The 26,979-nt window shown below is 44.2% G+C and overlaps 1 pseudogene; it reads right to left on the bottom strand.

The window, feature by feature from the left end:
* Positions 1-6,844: 6,844 nt before the first annotated feature.
* The window catches only part of LOC117876209, a 30,774-nt pseudogene continuing 10,639 nt past the window's right edge, over positions 6,845-26,979 (bottom strand).

Raw genomic sequence — 26,979 nt, forward strand, 5'->3', positions numbered from 1 at the left:
TCACTGAGCTTAATGGCACAGCAGAAATCATGCCAATCCTTAACAAACTTGTGCCAACTCCCTTATGTAGGCATGTAGTCAAAATCATGTTTTAGCACCTAGACTATAAATCTTTTGGGGCAAGGAACTTGTTTGTCTGGCACATTCCTGCAATTATGCGGCATCATGTACTGTATAATAATAATGGGACAAATCTTGACATTCTTACTCTGTAATTAGGCAAGCTCCCTTTGACTTCAGTGGCAGTACGGACACCGTGGTTTGGCTAATAATTTATCTGGATATCAGCATTTGATACAGTACATTGCAAAGTCTTGTAAAACAATTTCACATTACTTTGGCTCAGAGTACCTCACATGAATGAAAAACTGGCTATCATGCTATATACAGAAAGCCATAAAAAACAACAGATCAAGTTGGAATGAGATGTACCATATATGGAACTGTGTTAAAAACATGCACATCGGAGCTATATACACAGAGGCATCACATCATGGTGAACCATGGCAATACTCTTTCTTTATGGAGCACTGGTAAGACTGTAACTGCATGTCTGGGTGCCTCACTACCAAAGAGCTATTGAGAAATGAGGGAATTCAGAGAAGAGGGTGAGGGGAAACTAAGCGGTTAGAGGGATAGATTTATGGCAGATATTTATCCTTAAAATACTGATGATTACTACATCTGCTACCCATCCTCCCTCTCCCTCTTCTAACAGTTGCTTTAGCCGCCTCCCAGCTGCCATTTGCAATATATCAGTCCCAATCCTTTTCCAGCCTCTCTCACAATACCCTCTTTAAAGTGTTTCAGCTCAATTCCCTCATCACTGTTGGTTCCTCCCTGCATTGCCTATCACCCCATCACCATAGTATCTCAGGACCTCCCAATCTTTAATGTGTTCATCCTCACATCCCCCATGCTGTCAGGAAATACTATTATCCCCATTTTACAGATAAGAAACTGAGGCACACAGAGACTAAGTAACTTGCCCAACATCACATAGGAAGTCGATGGCAGAACAGGAACTAAATCTGGGTCTCACAAGTTCCAGACTAGGACCCTAGCCACTGTGCCATCCTTTCTATCTATGAGATATGTTGTGTGCCATCCCCGTCCCTCCCTATTGCTGCCAGCCTTGCCTCCCCCTGGTTTCCTTTCCTGATCCACAGACATACACTCCTGTCCAAACCAGCTTCAGACTGAGAACCAGCCTTGAGTAGGTGGGTTACTTGGGAGTAGGGAGGATTTATGGCAGTGGGATTCTTTGTGTAGAGTCCTGACTTACTCCACTTCCATGTTGCGGAAAACCCTCCCGATTCCCCGGGTTCAGGAACCCCAGTGAACCCAACTACAAATCCCTTAAAACAACTGATTCCCAGGTTTCTTCTATCTGGGAACTAACCACAGTATTAAGGGTTAAAAAGACTATTGTAGTAATAATGCTATTGGCCATTTATATAGCACCTTTCAGTATCCAAAAGGAACTTACAGGCTGTATATACAGGAATCATTTCTCATACCAGTGGAAAGTAGCCATTGCTAGGATGAAAGGCAGCAGCTGTTTTTTGTCCCATACAACACAAGGCAACAATTTAGGACAAGTTGCAAAGCAAAATATTGTACGCAGTTGCAACCGTAGGGTAACTTTTCAGGACTGTATCAAGCCACTTCCCTGTAAGAACATGTACTGGAAAGGAGTGAACAAATTTGTTCCGTCTGGCTTGGAGTGTTAACCACCTACATTTTCCTCTCCTGCTGTTCCTCTTCCACTCTCACTTGGTGTCTGCTCTCCCTATGAATGTAGGATAACTTCCTTCCCATGCCTGGGCAAAATCACTGCTTGTCCCTCTCATAGGAGTCTCCCCTCTTGGCATCCTTCTCCTCTCCTTTTGGATTCATTTTTGTTCTGCTGCCCTCCCAGTATCTGCACGCCACCCTTGTGCCACACGCTTTTGGGAAGTCTTAACAGTCCACCGGAAAAGGTGGGTCTAGACTGCATGGTTGGCAGTCAGCCAAAGAGAAATGTACCATCAATAAACTGACAGAGAAATATGGTGATTAGGAATATTAAATCTGCTTCATTATGGGGGGGGGACAAATCCCAAAATCACAGCTGAATCTCTACAAATCACACTTGCACCCTCAGTTTGAGATCACCTTCCTCTGAAGCATCTAGTACAGGCCTCTGTCTGAGACAAGACACCATTGATCCTATCTGGTGTTAGATTTCCTGTTACTCAGTGTTCTTTATCCTGGTTTCTTATAAAATAGCAGATTAACTTTTAGTTGTCACAGCTTCTTCACAAAGTAAATCTTGGCTATATTCAAGATTTTCTCAGCCTTTTCCTGCCTGTTATAGATCTCTTTGCAGCAAGTTAAGAGGACACAAGATTTTGCCTTTTCTTGCATGGCAAATTTGTTCTCCTTAGGCGGCTGTGTGAGTACCTTCCCACCTTCACCACATATACTTTTAAACAACTACCAATGTGTGTGTGATAAATATCAAATACATGCCTCTGTGTATATGTGTGTGTGTACTATATCTGGTATATTCTGTTTGAGGAGTTGTATGTGCTCATGTAAATTAGTCTATATGATAAAACAAACAAAACAGAAGAGTGAAGCTGAACTCTGGCGTTTCCTGCCTTTTCCCTTTTGTCAATTTTTGCATTTAATTCCGCGGTTTAGCTGTTTGTTGAGGGTAAAATTTGCAAAGAGAGCGCTTCAGACTCCACTGCTTTGAAGTTCTGCTGTTTAGAGAATAATTATAGAGACAGCATGCAAGTTCCATAATCTAGAACTGATTGGCTAAACATCACTCCAACACTCGCAACCTTATCCCAGGCCCTTGGACCCCAGCTACTTTTAGAGTAGGTTACAAATGAGGGCTGAGTAGGAGCTTTCACCAGCTCCTGAAATTTCTTAAACATTTAAAAAAATGGGTCGAGCCTGATTTGGAGTCATTCCAGGGACCAGTGAGTTTAGTACACATTCTGCATGTATACAGGCATGCACAGTGCATCCTTACAGGCACGCTCAAGAAGCTTGACAAAAAAAAAATCTACTTTGCCTGCTAATGGCATGATTTCCAAATGCTCATAACTTGGTAATATAAAAACCAATTTCCACCCCAAAAAGGCTGTACCTTGCTCATCACGGATGATTATTTACATACTAAATTGAAACTTTCAACCTTTTTTGTTGTTGTTAGAAAAATTATGCAAACAACTTTTTAGAATGGGAAAAGTGTATTTTCCACCCCACTCTTCTCTTAGTGGCTGAACCATTTTTTTCTGAAACTTTCCAAAAGCAATTATCTTTGGGCAGAAAACATAAAAGGGGGAATAGACAGCAGAATGGTCATCTCTATGCCAGGGTTCTAGGAAGCAAAAAGTCATAGGGATCCTGAAAAAATTGGGTTTGTTTAGTCTGGAGAAGAGAAGATTGAGGGGAGACATGATAAAAGTTTGAGTACATAATAAAGGTTGTTACAAGGAGGAGGGTGAAAAATTGTTCTCCTTAACCTCTGGGGACTGGACAAGAAGCAATGGGCTTAAATTGCAGCAAGGGAGATTTAGGTTGGACATTAGGAAAAACTTTCAAACTGTGAGGATGATTGAGCACTGGATCAAATGGCCTAGGGAAGTTGTGGAATCTCTCTCATTGGAGATTTTTAAGAACAAGTTAGACAAACACCTGTCAGAATGGTCTAATTATTATGTAGTCCTGCTTTGAGCGCAGGAGAGTAGACTAGATGACCTTCCAGTTGTATACTTCTGTGATTCTATCAATCCACATGTCCTGTGACAATACTGTCAATGCAGTTTTGGCCTCTGCCTCCTGTGGTTGTTCTGATTTATAGAGCGCTGCTCGTATTTATCTTTTATGCATCCAGATGCTTCAGAAATGGATGCACTATAAGTTATCTACATAAATAAATGCATGCAGTGGTATCAGAGAAAAGAGCACTAGGAGAAGAGAACAAAGGATACATCAGATATAGATGTCCTTTGAGCAGCACTTCAGAAAAGGACCTCAAAATTCACCATGCCTACCACTCTTTTCTTCTAATGCTATTCTTCTCTGCATCACTTTGCAGGGAATTAGATAAGAGCTCTACTTCTTGGAGTCAATAAGCGGGCCAGTTCTTCCTTACTGCCATCCTTAATGGTGTAACTATTACGTCATTTCTACTACATGTGTGACCATCACAGCCTAATTACAATTTCTAAAACAAAAGGTCTATCTTAAAAGTTTCCATGCTGTTACCAGACTTGGAGCCTTCAAAAGTTGGTACAAGAATTCTCTCTTCCTGACTTTTGATGCTGATTTATGATTGCAAGTGTTTTCTTTATTATATGCACAGTAGAGGGACTATGAAATAATTGGATCCAGTTCAAAAATGGATAATTTATTATATCATTAAGAGTACTACAATGGTGCCTGTAACCCTTTCAAGTTTAGGACCCCTTTGTTGTACTGTATCTCTCAACAGTGGTGATAAAAAAGTAAATTAGTTTATTCATGTCTGAATATCAATGACATCATAGCAGAATTTTTGGAAGCCTTTACAATCCATTGCTAATTTTGAGCACTCAGCAGCTGACCTTCTAGTGATCTGCCACACATCATCCATCCATCTCCTTTCTGGTTGTCCCCTTCACCATTCCTTCCATAATAACTTTCCCCAGGCTATTTCCATCTCAGTGCCTGATGCAACCAGAGTACATAAGCTTGCGTCTGTGGATTTCTGACATCAGGGCCTGCTTTTTGTCAATGATATTCCTAACATAGACATTCATCTTTTTTTTCTGTCCAGGAGATATGCAAGAGTCTTCACAAGCACCACATTTCAAAAGCTTTGATTTTCTTCTTCTCAGCAGCAAAACTTCCCATGATCCACATCCATAAATCATTATGGGGGGAGGGGGGAAAAAAGGCTTTTCACCAATTGTACCTTTGTACATTTTGAGATACCACATTGTTTCCACACTTTCTTAAGGAAGGCCATAGCTGAGCAAGTCATCCCTAGTTGTCTTCATATTTCTTTGGAATCTCCTTGGTTGGATATATATGATTCCAGGTAATTAAATTAGTCTTCTATTGCTACGGCTTGCCCATTAATCGTGATGTCCACTTGTCTCCTGTTTTAGTTAGTCGTGTCAATGTACATGCATTGTTTTTGTCACATTCAGGAATAGTCCATATTCCAGAGTAATTGTTTTTCCGACTTCAACACACATTGCGTTGCCTTGGTGGTTGTAGCAAAGAGTGTTGTGTTACCAGCATATCTGAGGTTGGTTAAGAGGCATCCGCTAATGCCAATCCAAGCTTCTTCCAATTTGTCAAAACCTTCCAAGGCTTATCTCATAATAAATTCTCTGTATGTGTTAAAGAGACAAAATATACCCTTGTCCCACACACTGCCAAGTGTAAAACCCCTCACAGTCACCTATTGCAGTTCCTCCAAAGATGGTCATGTTGGATGGTATCAAATGTTTTTGAGTAGTTAATGAAGCACATGATCAATGGGTGATTGTACTGTCTACATTTTTCAATGTGATAGATATTCATGATTTGCATGTGTGCTTCACCCCTCTCTGAAACCAGCTTGTTGTCATGGTAGCTCTGCTTCCAGCCTTCATTTCATGTGATTCTGGATTACGTAGAATAGAACTTTGCTCGTATGCAGTATCAGGGAGATAGTATGATAGTTACTATAATTCATTGTCTCCCGCTCCTTTGGAAAGGGCAGAAAAATTCCCATTGTCCAATCCTCCAGCCAATTCCTAGTCATCCATACATCATTACAAATTTTCCACATAAAATCAGTACTGCGTGCATTAATCACTTTAAACAGTTTGGAGCCATATTATCTACCCCAGTGCTTCCCCAGGTTTCATCTTCATAACAGCAGGCACAGCTTCCTCTCACAGAATTGATGGCTCCAGCTTCATACTCTCTTTTCTGTTGTCTTGTATTATGAGTGGCTGTGGTGAGACATTCAGATTGGCACAGTAATCTCTCCAGCTCCATTTAATATGATCACCTTCAGTGAGGACTCTCCCATCATTTATCTTTTATTGTGTTTCATCATGGAGAAAACCTTTTGGTAAGATGTCTGGCCACTGTAAACATACCTTCTGTATTATTACTCTTTATAATTCTCAGGTTGCATACATTTTGCCATTATATAGTCATTCTTCTCATCTACTCTGGCTTTGAATTTGTCTGCTCAGTCCATTATAGTCTTTTCTATCTCCAAACCATCCTCTTTCACTCTGAGTCATTTTTCCACCAGCTCAAACACCTTCTCAGTTAACCATGGTGCAATCTAAGATTGACTTTTCAAAATGTGTGCTTTGGCAGTTTCGAACATAGTAGTTTTCATTTTACTCCAAAGTTCATTTGACTTGTTCTCTTCTCTCACCTAAGCCAAGTCTCAAACTTAACCTGGACAGCAGTTATGTAATTTTTGTTGATTCTGGACAAGTCAAACACAATGGACCTGTTGAATATTGTATCTTTTAAAATTTTAATTTTATGTTTGAGGGTAACACCTGATAGTCTGACCTACAGTCTGCATTTGGGAAAGTCTTTGTCCATTGGACACTCGATCTACAGCTTTGCTGTATCATTACACAGTCAATTTGGTTCTTGGTCATAACATAAGGTGACCTCCACCTGCATAAATGACCAGGATGGGGGGTGAAGATGGTGTTTGTAATGACCAGATGATTAGAGCAACAGAATTCAACTAAGCACACTCCTCTCTCATTTTGTGAACTCAGACCATTGTTTCCCATTACTTCTTTATGAGATCTTACAGCTCCAACTTTTGCATTCAAGGCCCCAAAAACAAGGTTTTAGCTTTACTTGGTGTTTTAGTGAGTGTCTCGTCAAATTGTTCATAAAACTCTTCAATTGTGTGGTCATCAGCTTCTGTTATAGAGGCACAAACTGTATGATTGATGTATTGACTGGCTTCGCTTGAAGGCAAATTGTAACGATTCTGTCATTGTCTGGATTATATCCAACCACACATTTTTGATGTCTCCTTGGATAAGATAAATGTGACCCCATTTTCTCTCCTTTTCTTGGATTCTGAATAGTATGCTGTGTACCCATCCATTATCCTCAAATGCCCATACCGTTCCAATACAGCTCTGATATTCCACATATTTATATCTTACATCTTTACAATTCTTTGATCACAATGGTAGGCTTCTCTTCATACGTACTCCTCACTTCCATGTTTCTATTCCGGTGATTCATTTCTGAAGGTTTGGGTCATTCTTTTCCTTGGTGCAAGCATCAGGCACTATACTTCCTGAAGAATTTGGTACAGCACCATCATAACCATAGTCTGTACTCTTAATGGCTAGAGCCTCCTCCCCAATAGAATTTGTTGTGCCTTCTCACCTGGAGGGTCTCACCATCCAGCACCACACATGGACTGATTTACCTTTGTTCTGCCATAATAGTTTTTCTGGGAGAAAGTACAGAGGGTAGTTTCCTGTTGCCTTTCCTCTGATTTGTGGCTGCTGTTGGCTAAATCATGATGTAACTCTTTCACTTTTCAATGGCATTTCCTTCATCGAAGGTCTCACTACCCTCCTCAGGTGCTCATCTGTCAGAAGGCATTGGCACTTCCTGAGGTTTGCAAAGTTACTTAACTACCATTCAGCATCAGGTGTTGTCCAGTTGCAGGTGGTGTCATCTATTGGCATTATGTTAGAAGGCTACAAAGCCTGAACTGAACTGTGACAGTGGTGATAGACAATATTAGTAAGATGGGCTGCACTCAAGGCTTGGGAAGCAGAGTGTCATAGGGGCTCAGCATGTCGAGCGGGTGGTTGCCCCCATTTGCCCAGTGGGGGGTTCACACATCCTGTCACCAAGTTCTTGGGATTCCCTGTTGTATGAAACAATCATGATCAAGGGGCTCAGGACCGCTGGTGGGGCAGAGCAAACAAGCTGTCCGTCACTCCTGCACTTCCTGGCTGAGGCAACCAAAAGCAGTTGGAGCTCTGACCCTCCGGGCAGGGCAGAGCAAACAACCAGTCTTTAGCCCCTGGGGTGGGGAGAACAAACAATCAGTTTGTAGCTCCTGGGCACAGCAAAGCAAACACTCAGTCTATATCAGGAGTCCCCGGTAGCCATGCCTAGTGGCAAGTGTAGGGCCCTGAAAACCAGTAGACTCCCTATTAAGGGTTCCAGCATCAGCTCCTAACACATTCCCAGGATCACTTCCTACCATAAAGCCCATCTCTGGCATCTCCTCGACTGCAGCAGCTCAGAGTCCCCATCAGCCTCTGCGGTCAGCTGGTCGGCTGCAGCGTCATCCAGGTTCAAGATCCCAACAGCCTGGAGAGTCGACAATTCCTCTGCAGGACCCTGCAGCCAGAGACAACTCCTTGCTGATAGTGAGGGAGCACAATGTAGAGGGGGACACGTGACCGCCCTACACGTGGCCTCTACCTTCCACCCCACCTCCCTGGCCAGGGCAGCCAATCCCACTGGTTTCTGGGGGACTGGGGCCACAGGCGCAGGGAGCATATGCCCCTGGGCTGGGCCCAGTCCTCTCCCAGGGAGATTCAGAGCACCAGTGTCCTCCCGGAGCTCCCACAGCCTCGTGGATGCCTCAGGAGGGGGAGGGGGGCACAGGCAATGCCCCTACCTTCAGCTGAGCAGAGCGTCTCTGCACCCGGTGCCTTCCCCCGCAATCCCCACTCTGCGCCCAGCCCAGGGCCACCACGCTTTCCCTGCCAGAGTTACCTAGGGTGGGGTGGGGAAGGGTTCTGTCCTTCTCCCACTGCCCCTCCCTTTGGCAGGTTTCTGGCTGGTTTGGCTGCTTTCCCCAGCAGCCAGGCCCAGGAGGGGAGTGGAAGGGGCGGGATGGAGTTACTTCTCACACTGGCTGAGGGTGGACACTCAGGGTCGCTGCCTCCGTGCAGCGCGGCAGCTGTCTGTGAGAGAGTCCAGCTGACGAGGCAGTGGCAGCCCAACCCCACCGCTCCCCGCCTATGCCCAGATGGAGCGGAGCCCCCCGATTCTCCGCACATTTCCTGATGCAGAGCAAGGACTTGTCTTGAACCCAGATCTCCCATGTGAGTGCCCTCGTCACTGGACTATTAGCTAGTCCATGGCAAGTTTCTCAATCTTTCCTGTTAGACCTATTCCTGACTACCACAGCCATAATTACCATTTCAGCACATGTATGACAATGAACATCATGACAACACTAGCTATTCAGCTTGCTGTTCACTGTCAATTTGTCCATTCAATTATTGTCCTCCACAATGTTAAAAAAAAACGTGGGTAAGCCCTGTCATGGGGACCACCCACTGCTGGCTGCCTCCTGGTGGCATTAGCTCCACTCTGGTCAGATGCCCCCTTCCATTAGTTGTTCACACCATATCCCCTCTTGTTCTCCTGGACACACAGTGCTCTTTCTTCATGACTTAGTTACTCCTTCTTCATGGCTTAACCCTCTGGCCAGGTCACTATGTGTTTTCCCCTTCTGGAGGTATCAAAGTCCGATAGGACAAACCACCCCAGGCAGTCTCCAAATCCACTGCACTGACTGCACCACTTCCCCAGTGACTGGTAGGGGAAACCAGGCCTGCTCTTTGCTCTAACTTCCATCTCAGGGATCCTCTAATCAGTGGCCAAGGTCTGCACCATCTTAAAACTTGCTGACGAGCCTTTTCCAATTCTGCGTCTCTCAGGCTTTCACTCGACCACCCTTCTGGGTAAGCCCTACCTTCAGGGTCTGGATCCCCAGAGTTTCTACTCTGCCCCTGGGTTTCCTCCTTTCCCTCTCTAATGCCCAGAGGATGACTGCAGACTTCCTCACACAGCCCTTTCCTTCTGTCATCTTCCTGGCTTTATACTAGCCCCTCCTGTACTTTCTCAGCTGGGCTCCATCATCAGTCAGGGGTTACTTATGCCACCTAATTCCCCTCAGGTGTGACCTATTCATTAACTGGTCCCATCTCAGCCTCATTAATCCTTTCTATGCTAATGTGGAGTGAACACCCCATCACAGCCACTATTCACAAAATTGAAACCAGACCATGTGTTACATCCTGGCTGATTAGCTGATGTAGCTTAATGTGAAAAAGCAGGCAAAAAGCTGAGGAATTCTATTTTGAAGCAATGCACACACATCTGTCAAGATCTGTTTATTTCAACACTCCGGTAAACCACATCTGGACATTGTAGTTTGTTCCTCAATTTGCACTTACATTATTTGTTTTTGTTAACTAGATGATTTCAATGCAAGACTCTTTTGTTGTCGAATTTTGGAAGCTATTAACATTGAGACAGGACAATAGATAGTCAAAAATGCCTAATAATTAGGATGCACTAATTGATTTTTAAATATTTGGCATTCTCCTGTCTATAAAAGTGTACAACTAACTCCTGTTATGAAACTATCCAGTATTCATATAGGATTTTCTGAAGCACTGAACAAACATTAGCTTATGAATTCACAAGACCCAAATAGATAATAATTCTCATCTTCCTCATCCCATTTTTAGATGGATTAACTCAGGCAGAAAAGTTGCATGACTTGCCCAAGGCCACATGATAAATAAGTGACAGAGATGGGCATAAGAAACATACTGTATGATCTTAGCTTACGTTCCCATGCTCTGTCTCTTGGACCCTCTGTTAATAGCTGTTTTTAGGGCCTTCATCGGGCCACTAAGGACTGAAATAAGGGTTTTATGCAGCTAAGCGATTGGGGGGGGGGCATGGCCTTGGCCAGAAGAGGCAGGACCTTGCCGAAAGAGGCATGGAAGGGGGCTAGCCTTCCCAAGGGGAAGCTTCACCAGCCACCCATGACCTGGACCTAATAAAAAGGTTGCCTGAGTTCAGTTACAGAAGACGCTCCCAGGGAGAAAGGGGTTCACAAAGACAGGAGCCATCCCAGAAAGAAAGTGCTCCTAGCAAAGGGACAGGAGCAGTCTAGGAGAACATACTGGGTGTAGGACCTGCCAGGGAGCTACTAGGGACTTACTCAGTGAAGAGCAATGCACTGTTGGGGGAAGAATTGCAAGTAGCAGAACACCAAGCAGAGGCCTAAGCTCCAGCCAAGGAATTCAGCTGTAGAGCGTTCCATGGCCAAAGGGGCAAGACATAAAACAGATTAACCCAGAGGCGGAGGGTTTTCCAGTGGAGCAGCTCTGACTGAAGGTCTCACTTATGTTTTGTGGTGTTCTTTTCTGTTAAATAAATGAGGCACACACCTCTCCAAGGAGAGAGTGCTCTTTAATACTTGAAGGCCTGCTTGGGCTTGCTTATATTCCAGGTGCAGGAAAATGAATGGAGGCAGGGCTCACCTGCAGCACCCCATCTGACTGGCAGGGGCACAACCTGCACTATAAAAATATGCAACCCTGAGAGCGTGTGTGTTAGCATATACCCCTGGCCCGGATGGAGTCTCTGTTTTCAACAGGCCTCTGTACAAGCATAGAACCCTCAATTCACATATCTAATTACAGGGCTGTGGCCATAGTTAATTTCTTTCTCCTACTGCTTGTGTGGGGCCTTTCGCATAGTAAAAGGGAAGAGAAAAACATATGTCAAAACAGGAAATGAAAAGACACAACAATTGACAAAAAATACTTGGAGCCAAGAGTACTGCCTGAAATGACATTTAATGCACGTTTTTAAAAATTGACTGGAGGTAACACTTTTGACAGGGCCTCAGTGTCTTAGGCTCCTAAGTCCCATTTTCAAAAGTGACTTAGGCACTTGGGCACATATTTTTAAAAGTATTTAGATACAGATAGGTGCCTAATGAGATTTGCAATCTATATCTTTAGGCACCCAAATACCTTTAAAATTGTGGCCCTTATGGGCCTACAACTCCTTGAAAATCAATGGGATTTGGTCTTCTGAGCACCTAAGTCACTTTTGAAAATGGAACCAGGCTTTTAAGATATTTAGGCACTTCTGAAAAAGTCATAAAGATTTCAAGTTAGTGGTGGCCCTTTACAAAAGACTTAACTGCAAAAAGATTACTTCAGTAAGAACTTAACTCTACCATGTCGCAATGCCATGCAATAACTGTACGGTTATGATTGGGACCATGAACAAAAAAATGCCAGAGTTGAAGAAATCTGATTTTTAAAGAGATTAATTTCTCATGCCTTCCCTCTCATGGTGTTACTACAGGTCAGAGGTAGATTTGCTTTGGTGCTTTAATTGTGCATTTACATACTGTAGCATATTTGGATTTCTCTTAAATTTAACCTTAATTTTGAATTCTTGGGTTTACAGTTCTTAGTTTGGGAACAGTTGCTACATCTCTATGATATTTTTAACTCTTGAATTACTGATATGTACTCTCAACTTTAATTTCAGTTTAATGTAGGAATTTTTTTAAACTATTACAAGTTTCAAACATGAACATTAAATGAGAAATATCAAAGAGAATGCTAGCATGTGATATTTATAACAAATTGAAGATGGAGTATCAGCCTTAAATTATTTGTGGGTATTTTAATTTTTAAGGACAAATTCACCTGTAGGCACTGACATTCTGGAGCAGCACAAGCATCTGGAGCCTACTGGCCAGTTACATGAGGATTACAGCTACTTTGTGTCACTGGAGCAGTGCAAAACAGCCAGTGTATATGGGTGAATCTGGCCTTTGTTTTGTTTACATGAAGTCACACTACTCTTAACAGTAATAGTTGGGGCCAATCTGTGATTTCTGAGGGTCAACTAATCTACCAGTGAACACTTCCAACTTGCATACTGCCCACCTACATTCCTGACTCATTTCAATTAATAAAAATTTAGCACATAAATTAGCTAAAAAAAATTTTATGACTGGTTGAGTTAGTTCTGATGTCTCAATGGCCCCTCTTAAGAGTGATCTGAGTTGTTATTGACTTGGCTCTATTTGTTGGTCTTCAATCATGACAAAGATACAAGAACTGTACTTACTATTTTTTTAATGTAGCCTATGCACTAGATTTCTATAAGTTTTAAATATATGGAAAGTTTGAAGAGTTTTTATTATTCTGTTATTAACTGCACCCGGACAAAAAATGATCTTACCTAGGATTCTATACTTCTTAAAGGAACCATTGTAAAATCAATGTTAATTCAAACAGAATGATTTGTAAATTCTTAGAAAATTAATTTTCAACTCAAAGATTGAGGTGTATAAGATTGGCAAAGAAACATTACATTCTTCATATATGTATCAAAGAAGTTAAATCGCTGTTTTACATGCAAGACTCAATTTAACCTTAACTATGGAGCCACAACCAGTTCCTCCATAATATAAATTCCTTAAGACCCAGCATTTCAAGATACTGATGCTAAGCCCCTCTCGTTAAAGTTAGTGAAAATTGATCAGCATCTTGAAATAGGTGTTCTTCATTTTGCAGGAAAGGGCCAATCACTGTTTGCACCGCTAATATATGTACCATTCAATACCAATGGATTATTCAAAATTATAGCCATATTACAATACATAGATAGACATACTTCAGGCCAGGTTTTCAATATTTTCAGTCTGGACACTAAATTTTCATACGCAAATACTCTCCAAAAGTGCACACCAAACAGGAAGCTGGGTTTCTAACTACCTGCTTTGCCCTCACAAAATGTTCATCTACATGTGGTAACTGCATGACCCAGATTAGGACCAATTGTGATCATTTTGCTCTTTGGTTAATGTACCCGATTTGTGTTGTAACGTTCACTCTCTAGCTGCTTGCAAAGCAAAATTATCAGAATAAAGAAGCTAGAGAATCTTAACAGGCTGTAGCGGGGCAGTCACCCCGCTCTGGCTCTGAAGGGATTAAAACAGCCCTGGGAAAGGGCTGCCCTGGGGAGCCAATAGGGTAGGCTGATTGGGAAGGCAGCCACAGTTGGGGCCATGCCCAATTAAGATACAAAGGGCTGTGAGCCAGGAGCTGGGGCAGTCTCTCTAGTAGTGGGGAGAGAGAAGGACCTAGCTGCCTGGGAGCAGGGTAGCAGAGATGGAGCAGTGCTGGGGAAAGGTGGGAGGAGCTGGGGAGCTCCAGCCTGGCAACTCCCAGGCTGCAGGCCTTGTGCAAGGCCTAAAGAAGGTACTGGGGCTGCAGATGTGCAGTCTGGGGTTAGGCAGAGGCAGCTGGTCCAAATCCCCTTGCCAATGATGAGTGGCCATGAGAAACTGCAGTTTGCCCCAGTGAGCGGGGGCTAGATAATGACTGGCAGTAGCCACTGAGACAAAGTGAGTGAGAGGGTTGGGAGTTCCCCTGGGAGGGGAGACCCAAAGCGTGGCAGGGTACTGCTGGGGCAGAACCCTGAGGTAAAACGGCAGGTGAGCCACCAGCCAGCAGAGGGCACTCCGAGCTGGAATTGAGCTAATTCCCAGGACAACCAGCAGGAGGCACTGTGCCGGTGAGTCTCACTTCGCTACATGGGCAAAGAATGAGATGGGGGGGAAAGGGAAGGTTTTAATTTTTAGGATGAAATTCTGGCCTCACTGAAATCATTGGCAAAATTCCCACTGACTTTGAAGCCTGGATTTCACCTTAATTTTTCAAAAATTTCTTGGGTCAATGGCACTTACATGCATTTCCACAACTGTACTTATTATAAAGCAGTTTTTTGGGTTTTTTTTTACCAAGAGTGATTTAGATTACCATCTTTGACAGGAAGTATTTATGTTTCTCTCTGCCTCCCCCATCTGAGGGGCAGGATTTGTTCTGTCTCTCCCTGGAGGGCTACTGTATGCATTCTCCGACAGCTGTCATCGCCCTTCTTATGCAGTATATCTTTCTTCTCAAGTAGCTGATATATGAATAGCCCCTACATGGACATTTTTGAAGCTATGGTATTTGTTATTCTTTTTAAGGGTAATGGGAATGGTGATAAATTATTTTATTCTTGGTATCCTAAGAGAGCATTTTAAAATAATTCAGAGCTTCAGGCAGAACAAGGATGAATATCTATAATAGCTCTTGATTTAAGTCTCTACTAGATCATTCATTCTGGATTGTTTTTAAGTTGTAGTGTAACAAACAGTGATAAAAAAGAATTGTCTGATTTGATTGAGCCAAACTAAGCAATGGTAATATTTAAAATAAACTGCTAAAGTAACTACTTCTATCAACCAGAAGACAGAAATAGGTGGGATGCAAAATTACATATAGAGCTAAAACTTTAAAATGTTTTGGACCAAATCCTGCCACCTTTACTGACACTGAGTAGTAATTTACGATACAAGTGGATCACTGAGTCAACAATAGGGCTCTACAAAGGCACAAGCACTCACCTACATAGGGTGACCAGATGCCCCAATTTCATAGGGACAGTCCCCATTTTTGGGTCTTTTTCTTACATAGGCTGCTATTACCCCCCATCCCATCCCGATTTTTCACACTTGCTGTCTGGTCACCCTACACCTACACACTATGGCCTGGTCTGCACTGCGGGAGAGGGGGGGGGGGAATCGATCTAAGATACGCAACTTCAGCTACAAGAATAACATAGCTGAAGTCGACGTATCTTAGATAGACTTAGAATCACTTACTTTGCGTCCTCGCGGTGCGGGATCGATGGCTGCCGCTCCCCCGTCGACTCTGCTTCCACCTCTCGCCGCGGTGGAGTTCCAGAGTCGACGGCAGAGCGCTCGGGGATCGATTTATCATGTCTACACTAGATGCGATAAATCGATCCCCAATAGATCGATCGCTACCTGCCGATCCGGTGGGTAATGTAGACGTACCCTATCAGTTACAGAACTGGAGCCTTAAGTGGGACTTATTTGTGTATGGCCTTGTGCTAGCCCTCTGCACAGCATGTTTTTCACTCTTGGTCTATGTCTACATTATGACCTGGGACGTGTGATTTGCCCTGCTCACGTACACATACTCACACTAGCTCTCATTGAGGTAGCATGAGTATGAACGACAGTGTAGCTGCGGTTGTAGCAGCGAAGGCACTAGCACAAATAGGCCTGAAATCGGTAGATATGAACTCAGCACAGCTCAGCCATGCCTCCATACTACCCTGGCTACCCTGCTATGTATACTCATGCTTACTCAATGAGAGCTAGCAAAAGTATGTGTACATGAGTGAGGGAATCACACCCCTAGCTCCTAAGGTAGACGTAGCCTAAGTGAGGACTGATTAACACATCGGATTCAAGTACTCCCATTGATTCCTATATCTTTCAGCAAATGAATAGGGCTCCTTGGGGAGAGTGATGTGTGTGTGTGTGTGAGAGCAGGAGCGTGTATGATACAGAGATTATTTAATAACTGTAGTGGTATTACTGCCCCATTGTAATAAACCACTTAACCTCTTTATAAAAAGATGAGTTACCAAATAATTAGATCATTAGCACCAAACAACAAGGCCACCCTTCAGTTCAAGTCTCCGTATTCGTAACGTTTAAGTGACTGATGTTTAGTGTGTTACCTGCTTGTTGAAGAAAAGGCATATGATTGGGCTGCAAACAAGACTGGTCTTACCAAAATGCATTGGCACTTTGCAGCTAGAGGTGAAATGTTATGTGCTGGATCAATGACAACAGCAAAGCTAGAGTATGGCAACCAGCAGATCAGAAAAGCCATCACCATAGCGAGTACCATCACCCACAGCTTGGAACTCTCTCAACTTCTGGATACCCAATGTAAGATTCCTTAAATTGACCTAATTTTCAGGATGTATTGCGCTCCCATCCTCTGAAAATACTGCTCTACAACCAAAATGCTTCTGAAATAAATGTAGTCAAACTTTACTAATTCTGGGTTACTGAGAACGAAAATGATGCACAAAATTGTTGATTGGCTCTAGTTTTCAAGATATGCTATTGGGTCAGTATATACGACCCTTGACTTGGGATTGGCGGAGGATAAGTGAGTTATAAAGGGAAGGGATCTCAATTTAAACCAGAAATGACTAAAATACATCTTAGACTGGATCTATGAATAAATCTATGACTGGGTATGGACAGTACTTGCTTTTTAGGCAAAACAATGAATGATGCAATCTGAAGCTGGTATTGCATCATACAGGATATGAATTGCACCATGTTATTCCTAGAAGTCATGGATGATGCAATCATAATGAAACTTACATCACTCTGCTGAACAAATTGCCCTATATCAGCTCTAGAAATCATAGTGTCGTGCTCTCTTCTTTGTCAGTGTTTGATTTTGCAAAGGGACACATTTCTGTTTAGCCAAAGGGAGCAGAGATGCCTCGTACTGTGTGAACAGTGCAGATAACTTCTGCTATGTTTGTGGTGAAGTGACTTTTGCATCACAAAAGCGCAGTATAACCACTATGGTTAAGAAAGCCTATCACCTTTATTTTGGCTGCAAAATTAGAGATCAGGACAAGAGGTGGGCCCCACACATATGCTGCAACACTTGTGCAACAAATCTTTGCCAGTGGTTGAACAGGAAAAGGAAATCTATGCCTTTTGCAGTGCCAATGATTTGGAGAAAGCCAACAGATCATACCAGCAATTGTTACTTCTGCATGGTGCCTCCAGTTGGGAAAGGTGTGTCAAAGAAGAAATAGTGGACTGTGCATTATCCAAACATTCCATCAGCTATACGCCCAGTACCCCACGGAGAAGGACTGCCGGTTCCTGATGCATCAGAATCATTCTCACTTGAGTCAGACGAGGAAGAGGATGAAACTTCTGGTCCTGAACCATCAATGTCACAGGACCCACATTTTCTCCCATCCTCCTCCTCTGAACCACACCTCATAACACAAGGTGAACTGAATGACCTTGTCAGGGATTTGGAACTACCCAAGAGTAAGGCAGAGCTGTTGGGCTCCAGACTGCAGCAGTGGAATCTCCTGGCAGATGATGTTAGGGTTTCCATGTTCCGTGACCGTCAAAAGGATCTTGTCCCATTCTTCTTCATGGAAGAAGATGATCTTGTAGCCTGCAACAACATCGATGGTGTGATGGCAGCCCTCAACATCGTTCACGATCCAGATGAGTGGAGACTGTTCATTGATTCATCGAAGACTAGTCTTAAAGCTGTTTTACTGCATAATGGCAATGTTTTGCCATCAATTCCAGTTGGTCATGCAGTCCATATGACGGAAACCTATGACAACATGAAACAACTTTTGAGGTGCATAAACTATGACCAACATCAGCGGCAGCTTTGTGGCGATTTGAAGGTTGTTGCTCTCTTGCTTGGTCTGCAGACTGGATACACAAAGTACTGCTGTTTTCTCTGCGAATGGGATAGTCGTGCAAGAGATTCCCACTACATCAAAAAAGATTGGCCACTCGGACAGTCATTGGAGCCTGGGAGGGAAAGTGTTCAGCATCCACCACTTGTTGAATCAAGGAAGATTTTGTTACCACCCTTACACATCAAGCTGGGTCTGATGAAGAACTTTGTCAAGGCCATTGACAAAACACAAACAGCTTTCAAGTACCTCTGTGGAAAATTTCCAAGGTTAAGTAAAGCTAAGATAAGGAAGGTGTCTTTGTTGGTCCTCAGATTCGTGAACTTCTTCAAGATGATGCATTTGACCATGCACTCCGAGGCAAGGAAAAGATGGCATGGAAAGCCTTCCAGTTAGTGGCAATAAATTTTCTCGGAAACAACAAGACAGACAACTACAGGTTGTTGGTGGAAAACCTCCTCAAGGCATACAAAAGCCTTGGTTGCAACATGTCACTAAAGATACCTTTTTTGCACTCTCATCTAGATTTTTTTCCACCAAACTGCGGAGCAGTGAGTGACTAGCACGGTGAGTGATTTAACCAGGACATTGCAACAATGGAGAAACGCTATCAGGGCAAATGGAGCCCATCAATGCTTGCAGACTATTGCTGGACAGTGACAAGAGATGCTCCATTTAATGAATACAAGAGACCAGCCAAGAAGCGCTGAGTAGACACTGAATAGGACTAAACTGTGTACATAATAGTTTTTTGCCTTTTGTTTCATAATAAATTTTATTTATATAACCCTTTTGCTGATTTTTAAATTGTTACATAAACAGGACAGGTGAAATATCATGTAAAGCAACCATAAACACATGAAAAGATCTAGGTTTACAATTTATGATTAAAACTCTACTATCTACACAAAATGCATAGACATAAAATGTAAAAACTTAAATATCTTAGAAACAGTAGCCAATCAGTTGTTTTAATTGTCATATTTGAATTCAGCACATCAAAATACATAATAAATAGCACATTATCTCTGAAGCAGACGACTTCTCAAAAATTGAAGACCAGTGAAATTAGGCCCTTATAAGGTGTCTCAAGTTGGGCACCCCCAAAATTGAGACATCTAAAAACACTAGTTACATTTCAAAATCTTGACCTACATATGTACTATAAATAACCTTAAAAGTTCTTCTAGTTTCATTGCAGGGTATTAAGTACGGAGCAATATCAGAGGGGCAGGAATCCCTGTGAATTAGTTAGTGAGGGGGACAGCCTAACAAACGAAATAGGATTAATTTGTCATTACTGGGGAGGACAAAATAATTCTCAGAAGGAGTGCTACTCATATCTTTCCTGCTGAGGCTGGTGACCTCATTTATTTATTATTTCTAATATGCCTGACTACTAACAGCAATATTATTTGTGTATTACAGTAGCAACTAGTGCCCCATCTAATATCAGGGCCCCGCTGCATTAGACACTTCAATGTTACTGCAGCCTGTTCCTTCTCTGAAGAGTTTACAGTCTGAATAGACAAGAAAAATAAAGCATGGAAGAAACAAAGCGTTCTTATCCCCACTTTACAAATGAGGAACTGAAGCACAGACAGATTAAGGAACAAGGGCGGCATGACACAGGAAATGCACAGCAGCACCAAGAACTGAATGCAGATCGCAATGCAAATCCTTAACCACAAGACCTTCCTTCCTCTCTTGAATACCCTGGTTCTGATCTTAGAAGTGCTCTACATCTAGCCCTGTATAAACAAAATGTAAATGCCAAGAGTAGAATGCTGGCTCCCTTGAAATCAATAGGAGTTTTTTTCCATTCACTTCAGTGGGACCAGGATTTCACCCAAGAATTTTTATTCCCTTAAGTTTCAGGTACAATGCCATTTTTGCCGTTTTAAACAGCTTTCCTATATTTTAAGCAGTGTGTTATTGTAGTTGGAAATTGTAGGAAATACTTTCACAAATAAGCAATGAATTTTGAAAATGCATTGTTTTATGTGTAGCGTGAGTGTTATGTGATCTTGGCAGCTTCAGTACATTTGCTTTTCTTTTTTGGCAACAGAAATGCTGCTGGCGTACTGCAGATGGCATCGTCTGCTGACTATAAGAGTTATTCATCGGAAGTGCCATAAACAAAGCTTGTGAGTCTCAGCCAATCTTTCGAAGTTGGTAGAATATTTTTATTTTAGTTACAGCTCCATCTCTTTTCTGCTTCATTCAGTTTTGAAGTTGTTTCTGTTCAGCTTAAAATAAGTGCTTAACTATAGTATTGACCTCACACTTGCATGTCTGAATTTCTCTTCATGTAAATACTTTGTTACAATGTTGATGTTCCTACTTGTTTGTCAAAAAAACCAACCAAACAAAAAAACCCACATATTTAAATTTTTTATTCCAGTACTGAAGCTTCCTATTACTATTTTGACAATTTGTTGATGGCTATTTTAAATATTTTTTCTTTAATGGAAACGTGAAAAGTTTTTCTTTTCTTTTTTAAATTGGGTTTGTGCCCTTTTTTGCTTCTTTATTATGTATAAGGAGGACCTTTTTATTTTAAGTTTTTTTTCTGCTTGTTTTTAACCTAAAAATCTCACCAATGTCAACCCCGATGTTCCCTAATTTTGCTGAAGAGGAGCATTAAAGTGTGTGTATTATGAGGTTTTACACCTTAATTGAAGGTACAGGAGGGTTGACTCTTTAACAAATGGCAATGTTTTTCCAAAGTGATTGTTTTTAGTGCCTATTTAACTCCAAACAAAATCAAAGTGTTTTAAAAAGTCTACACTACGGCATTAGAGCCACATATGCCGCATTAGGTCAAATTTATAATGTGCGTGGCTACACTACCGAGCCCTTTCTGCTGACCTAAAGGACTTGTAAAATTGATGCCTGTACTCCACCTCGGCGAGAAGAGTAGTGTCAACCTTCCAGGGTCGAATTAAGGGTAGTGTAACCCTTCTGCCCATCTAAGTTGGCAGCAACAAGGGCCGGGTTCTGTATCTAGGGGTTCCGTTTCAATAACACAATGCAAAACCGGCTCGAGCCCCCACCCAGTGACCTGGGACAATTACATACCACCCCCTGGGCGCCTCTAAGAGGCAATACTTCCCCTCTCGCAAGCACGGAGTCTGAGTGTAACAGAAAATGTTTAATAACATGAGGTAAACAACATCAGCATTAAATTGGAAAAACACCAGAACTAGAGTTCTTAGACCAAACCATGAGCGAAGACCCACCCCAGCAAATTGGGCCGTGTCCTCTCCCATTGGTTCTTGAAACCAGCGACCCAAGAATCACCAAAGTCCCAAAAGTCCACCAATCCCAAAGTCTCTTGGGTCCAGCAACCCAAGAATCACAAAAGTCCGACAACCCCCCAAAGTCTCTGTCCATGATCAGTGCAGCCCCAGAGTTCAAAGGGGGGGGGGGGCGAGCAGGGTGTTAAGGGGCACCTTACGTGATCCGAGGCCAACTGGCTGCTTCTCTGTGGGGTTCCACCGCAGCCTTCACCACGAACTGCTCCATTCCACCTGCAGTCCCACTCCTGCCGTCCCCGAACTGCTCTGGCAGCTGCTCCGCTCCGCTCACCGACCTGTGAGCCGTGCCGCTCCGCTCCGCTCACCGACCTGTGAGCCGTGCCGCTCCGCTCACCGACCTGTGAGCCGTGCCGCCCCGCTCACCGACCTGTGAGCCGTGCCGCCCCGCTCACCGACCTGTGAGCCGTGCCGCCCCGCTCACCGACCTGTGAGCCACGCCGCTCCGCTCACCGACCTGTGAGCCGAGCCGCGCCGCTCCAGCCGTCCCTTGGGCTGCTCCCACAAGGCTCTGCTCTGCTAGCTGCTCCTCCAGCCGCTCCGCTCACCGACCTGTGAGCCGCTCCGCTCACCCCCGCTAAGCTAAGTTAGCTTAGCAATAGCTTCAGGCTCCCCCACTAGTTAACACAGCCTCAGTGATCTCAGCTCTTAAGTAGCTTTAGCTCTTTTGTGATTTCAGCTCTTAGTGATTTCAGCTAGTAGTAGGGGAGCCCCAGTGCTGGTGCACTATTGGCCCAAAGTGAACTCAGCTCAGCAGTCTGTAACTAGACTCCTAAGGGAATCAAAGTTAGCTCTGACATTCAACAGTGGAGAGAGGAGGAGGTGCAATTGGTGTTTCAGGCCCACAAAAGGGACCCACACCACCAGGTACCAATACCTGTCCCCATCCTCTCTCAATTCACTGGGTTTTGTAACCCATGCCCCTTGACAAGCAAATGCTACCTAGGTAATGGTGAATGATTCACTCAGTCCTTCTGTCATACAACAGTTCCACTGGCCTTGATTCACAGAATCAGGGTAACAAAACTTTATTCTTCCTGCCCCAATAACAGAGAAACTGGGGATCCCACACCAGCCAAAGTAACCACTTTGAGTTGCTGTGGTTTCATGCCAGGCGAGTGGGTGTGCCTATGCAAACAAGATCAGCCCCTGGAGTTCTTTTCCACACTCGCCATAATTCACCACCAGATGTCAGGGTAGAGCTTATCCTGACTCTGCTTACATCAGTGTAGACACAACGCGTAGCTAGTGGGGTGCAGAGGAAGCTGCCGCTCCCCGCTGAGCACATTTGCAAAAGCTGCGCCTTTCCACACAGCCAGCACTGGGCTCCAGACTCGAAATCTGGAGCCAGGTTTTGCATGCTGCCGCTGGCTGGCTCTGGGCTCCCCACCGCCCTCCCCCATCCCCAGCCCTGCTAGCTCGCTCCGGGGCTGCAGGCAGCTGCCTGGCTCTCCGGGGATGAGGAGGAGGAGGCTCCCTAAGCCAGGGTGGCCTCTGCTGGGAGGGGAAGGGGCAGCAGCGCAGCCCCCCCAGCGTGGCGAGGGGGGCTGAGGTCAGACTGGGGCCGGTTAGTGGGAGGCCAGGGTAGGGTGAGGGGCACTGTGCTCAGCGACCCCGGGTTGGTGCGTCCCTCCTGGCTGGCCTGGCAGCGCATCGGGTCCCTGCCGTGGCCAGGGGCCAGTGCCAGGCCTCTCTGCTGGTGCTCGCTGACTCGCGGATTGCTCCGGCAGCCCCGGTAGGAGACTCAGTTTCTTTCCCATTGCCTTGGCCTTTCCTCGCCCGCTGGGGGCGGCGGTGGCACCCATAGCGAATGGTGGCCTCAGAGCAGGGCCCTGGTGAATGGAGGCAAAAAGGGGCTCTGAGGGGGAAATGCCTGTGGACGCTGCTCAGCACTTTGCTGCGCTCATGACACTGGCAGGGAAGCTTCAGGGAGCCCCAGTGATGTAATACACCTCCGTGATGCTGACCCTTCACATATCCGCGTGTGTGTGAGTGTGATAGTGAGTTGTCCCCAGATTCACTCTAACTGCATGAGTGCTGCAGCTCTCGGGGAGCGGGGTAAGGTGAAGGTCACTAAATCAGTACAGATTTTGTTTTCTTGCTGTATGGATATTTGAGTCTATAACATTATAGGTCCCTTTGAGATAGATGCTGTAGAGCTGAGGGTAGCTTAAATTCATGAGACTGTTGAAGACAATAGACAGGTCCTCAGAAGCTCTAAATTCAGTGTCTTCTCCCTGTAGCTCCACAATTTCCAAGTTCTCTCCCTTCTATCTAGCTGAAGTACTCCATATAACTCCCGTTACATTAATTACAAGGTGCTCAGAACCCCTGGTATTTTCACAAACCCCCCTGGCCAATAAGGCAGGAAAATGCTATTCCCGTTTTACCAGTTGAGGAACTGAGGTACAGAGATGAAGTGCAGTGCCCAAGGTCACACACCGTCTGTAGCAGACATGGAACTGAAGCAAGATCTCCAGACTACCAGTCCATAACCTTAATCACAATATCATCCTTCCTGCCATTCATATAAACTGTCACTTCCATCTTTCTGAGGGTAAGATGATCACTAGCTGCGTAGCCCTGCGCCTCTGAAATCCCTACACTGAGGGCAGACCCATATAAATCTCTTGTTTAGGGACAGGCTAATTTTCTCCCTACACCAGTTGGGGTCTACCCACACCCTCATATTACAATTAAAATAACCCCAAAAGAAAGGAAAACTTAGCCTTCTTAAAATAGCATTAAAAAAAATCTAAACCTAGAGATACAAAGATTCAGCATTAAGGCTCTTTGTTCCATCCTTCAGTCACCTGTTGAGCCTTAGTATTATGCTATATGTGATCACATGCTATTCTGAGACCGTTACAATATCTCTGTACAACGGGGTGAGCTGAGGTTGAAGTGGCAGCTGGGTAGCTTTGAGTTTCCTTGCTTTTGTTAATTTCACATGTAAATTGTAACATTCATTTAAGACTTATTCTTTGCTTTTAAAAAAAAAATAAATCAAGAAATGACATTACAGCTAAAGTTCCCCCATCCTTGATTCTTTTCCCCCCCTCTTCTCCCAAATTTGGATGACTTTGAAGAATCAGGCCTGCTGTGGACTGTGGTGTTTGTGCAGCATTAGATCATGTTAATATTCAATATAATCCAGCACAAATCCTCTTAGTGATACTGGCACTATAAGGGGTGTTATAATTGCTCAGAGCTTAAAAACAATTTTGTAGCCTTTTCTCCCCTTGTGCACCAGTTCCAATTAGGCCAAGGGAACTTTATGAATGCACAGAGGTTCTATTTAGGACCCAGCCCAATCCTGACAACATGCTGTCATCCCCACAAAGAAGCTGGGAAAATGTCCGACTTAGACATGACAAAGCAGAGTGAGTGTAACTAAAGAACACGTTATTCTTAAAGTCTACTACAGCCCTCCTAAGACGATTGTCTGTGCTTGATGCTAGGGACAGTCTTGTCCTCTTCTCCTCTCCTGATGTCAGTGTAGATGCAGGCAGTGCAAACTGTACTACAGTCATATATCAGAGGGGTAGCCGTGTTAGTCTGAATCTGTAAAAAGCAACAGAGGGTCCTGTGACACCTTTAAGACTAACAGAAGTATTGGGAGCATAAGCTTTCATGGTTAAGAACCTCCCTTCTTCAGATGTGTACAGTCATATAGTATCTCAAATGCAAAGCTGCGTTTCTCTGATCTGAGGTTTGAAGAACAATGTGGAACTAGCTATTTTACGGGATGTCTAGATTTCATTCCTGTAGTAACAGAACTGGTGATAGGAAAGCAGGAAGAGGTTTGGTTTTTTTTGGGGGGGGAGGGCATGTACACAGCTTAAATTGGTTAAAAACCCTAACTTTCAGTACTCAGTGTTTCAAAAATGTTAGACTTCCAACCTGTGTCATAGAGATGTCTTTTGTTTAAAAAAACCCCCATGAATAAAGCTACTTTAAGGGAAAATACTGCTTTGTCCAACCCTGAAGAGCTATGAGATGTTTGCTCACCAATTCTCATAAAACTTGTATTTGTCATTCCTTTTTGTTGACTTTAGTATTATGATCTATTATAAATAAAGTGCATTTCATTGATATTTAAAAGTAAATTAGTAACTGGAAAAAATGTCACAGGTTTAAAAAAATACTGGCCAATTAAACTACTGTATTCTCTCATTTATTTTCTAGAATCTAAAGTATATCTAAGTATAATCTAAAGTTCTCCTGTAAAATGCCAGCTGTGCAAACCCTTCCGTTGCTGGATCATTCTTGTGTTTTTATTTTAAGTACAAATAAATATGTATAATGAATTTAAAAGTATGTAATTAGTAATTTGATATGTCAGGTGGTGCTTTTTTTTATGTGTTCACTCCCCCTGATGTTAGAACCTGGCTACGCCACTGCCTGGATCTGGATCTGTGGGGAGAAGAGTCTGTGCAGGCAGAGCTCCAAACCAGCAGAAGAAACACTGACGTCTATGTCAAAATCGCACAGGAGCATGGGGGACAAAGGCTACACTAAGGACACACAGCAGTGCTGTGTGAAAATAAAGGAGCTCAGGCAATCGTACCGGAAGACAAGGGAGGTGAAGAGTCGCTCTGGTTCTGAGCCACAGACATGCCGCTTCTATGAGCGGTAGGGTTACCATTCGTCCGGATTTACCCGGACATGTCCTCCTTTTTGTGCTAAAAATAGCGTCCGGGGGGAATTTGTAAAGCACTCAAAATGTCCGGGATTTCCCCCCTCCCCCGGCAGAGCAGAGCGAGCGGCTGGGAGGGCTGCAGGAAAGTCCCGGGCTGGACTCCGGAGCAGCTGTAGAGGAGCTCCGCCCTGCATTCTGAGCAAGTGTATCAGCACAAAGTGCAGCCCTCCCCTTTTGCAACTGGGAGCGGTTTCTGCCATGCAGCGTAGCAAAACGGGAGCAAGAGCACTTTGTGCTGATACAAGGGCAGCTCTCCCCTGCAGCCCGGTCCGGCAGCACTGTGCAGGGCCAGGGACCGGGTTTTGTTGTGCTGGGAAGCGCAGCCATGTGTCCGGCTCGCACAGAGCCCAACACCCTGTTCTGAGCAGCAGGGTAAGGGGGCCAGGGGGCAGGAGAAGGGGCAGGGAGGTTCTGGAGGGGGCAGTCAAGAAAGGGTGGGGGCTTTTGGGGGGAAGTGGAGAAAGTTTTGGGCAGTCAGGGTACAGGTAGGGGGTAGGGTCTTGGGGGTAGTTGGGGGGTCTTAGGAGGGGGCAGTTAGGGGACAAGGAACAGGGAGTCTTAGGTAGGGGGTGGGGTTCTGGAGGGCAGTTAGGAGCAGGGGTCCCAGGAGGGGGCAGTCAGGGGACAAGGAGCAGGGGGGGTGGGGGGCTGGGAGTTCTGGGGGGGGAGCTGTCAGGGGGCAGGAGTGGGGAGAGGGATCGGAGCAGTCAGGGGACAAGGAGCAGAGGGGTTTAGATGGGTTGGGAGTTCTGGGGGGGGCTGTCAGGGGGT

The sequence above is a fragment of the Trachemys scripta genome, chromosome 1 (genome assembly GCF_013100865.1).
Source record: "Trachemys scripta elegans isolate TJP31775 chromosome 1, CAS_Tse_1.0, whole genome shotgun sequence".
Lineage (NCBI taxonomy): Eukaryota > Metazoa > Chordata > Testudines > Emydidae > Trachemys > Trachemys scripta.